The sequence below is a fragment of the Fusarium oxysporum genome, genomic scaffold, assembly GCF_000149955.1.
Source record: "Fusarium oxysporum f. sp. lycopersici 4287 supercont2.61 genomic scaffold, whole genome shotgun sequence".
Classification (NCBI taxonomy): domain Eukaryota; kingdom Fungi; phylum Ascomycota; class Sordariomycetes; order Hypocreales; family Nectriaceae; genus Fusarium; species Fusarium oxysporum.
The window spans coordinates 26,331-28,184 of NW_017264861.1; positions in this window are offsets into that span (position 1 = coordinate 26,331).

Here is a 1,854-nt window from a genome sequence, read left to right on the forward strand (position 1 = left end):
TGTCGCGGATGGAAGTGCGCGAGAGAGCAAGGTTACATGAGGTTATGACTTTCCCAGTGCCGCCTCCGCCATCCACATGGAGTAGCAACTGAGAGGGATCCTGGGTCAGGAAGTGGCCCATCACCGTATCGTATACTATGCGCTGCTCTGGATTTAGGGAATCGCGAGCCTCCAAGGGCTGATCATCCACATCAAGGTCAAGGGTGTTTTCCGCTTTGCGTTGCTTCCAGTAGTCGCTGTTGAGAATGCCATCATCGGCATACCGCCCAACACGAGGGGTCCAATCGTAATTGATGTCAATGTCTCGGCGGCCGAGGATGTCGATGTCCTCTTCCTCCAGTGGGCGGTCAGGTAGCATGCGGGCGAGTTCATGCCAGTCCTCCTCCGCGATGGGCTCCTCATGGATCTCAAGCTCAAATTCATCCTCCTCTGCCGTCAATTCATCTGTATCTGGTTCCCCATAATGATCGTCCGCATGGGTATCATGGTGCTGTCTGCAGTGCATGTACGCAGCCGTGAAGGAATCGAACCGCTGCCCGCCCACAACGAGCAACTCTTCTGGAGAGCGATGTGGATGAACCATCATCAATTTAACACGGCAGAAGTCGTTAAACTGGGAAGAGGCCTCCATAGACTTGTATCGAGGGAAGTAAGACAGGACTCTCTTCTTCGCGTGAGCAGCGAGTCTCCTCCACGTGTTGAGATTGTACGATTGCAGGTATTCGAGATAGGTTATATCCTCATGCTGGTCCTTTCTCTCTAGATATTTCCTGTAGCTGCCGATGGCCTCGTTGACATCTCCGTCCACACGATACGAACGTGCCTGTCGCTCCAACGGACGGCAGTCCACGGTGACAACCATACGGGTGCCTTCTTGCAGCGGAATGTTAAGCAGCAGATGGGAAATCTCCTGCGCCGAGTAATCTCTCTCGGCAATCAGCTTGTTCATCAGGCGAGAGGAGAAGGACAACAGGGGCTGAACGTGCGATGTGTGAGGCAAGACCTGGTCTGCAAGCCTGGCGAAAGACTCGGTCTTCTTCTCAGATTTACTGCAATACTTCGCAGCGTACGTAATAACCGCCTGTAAGCTGGTGCAAGGAGATATGTCGATATTGGCTAGCCAGCCTAGGATAATCGCAGGATTGAAGTTATTCATGAGGCTGTCATTCCGGGCCGCCTCAAAGACATAGTACGACCTGCCTTCCTTCCTGATCACTGCGGCCAGCTCCCGCAAGGCACGAGGGAAGTCAAAACGACACTCCCTCTCTGGATTGGCAACGTTTGCCGCCTCGATATCCGCAGCGGCACCTTCCATGTCCCTCGCCAGATCACCGGTTCTCTTCCTCACGCGCAAGCAGTACGTGGTATTGCACTTGTGGCGCTGGCAGCGGTTGACGATTTGTGAGAGCCGCAGGAATGTCATCTCTATGCTCAGGGGATCCACGCTCAGGGGATTACCCTCACCCTGAGGCATAGTCCTACTCGGCTCAGGGTTAATGGCAGTGACGTGGAATCCCCATGTGCGTGCAAATACATCACGAGCCGCTTCGTCCTCCATGTCGGCCCCTGGACAATTATCCATCCAGTACAGGCCGTGGTTGTGTGGGCTACCACGGCCTTGCCATTCGTACCGATCCCAGTAATCTGTGATGCTGAACTTCTTACTTAGCACGATATCCCGAAAGAGGGTGTATCGGCGGTAGAAGTGGAAAGCAGCAATGTGAGGGTTCTGCCGCAATAGGCGGCGCGATAGAGCCATCCTCTCCGGCTCGGTGGCGGCTAGCCAGTCGTCATACTGGGCATGTGCTGGTAGAGACTTCCGCCAGTGGTAATTCTGCCGGGCTAAACGTGATG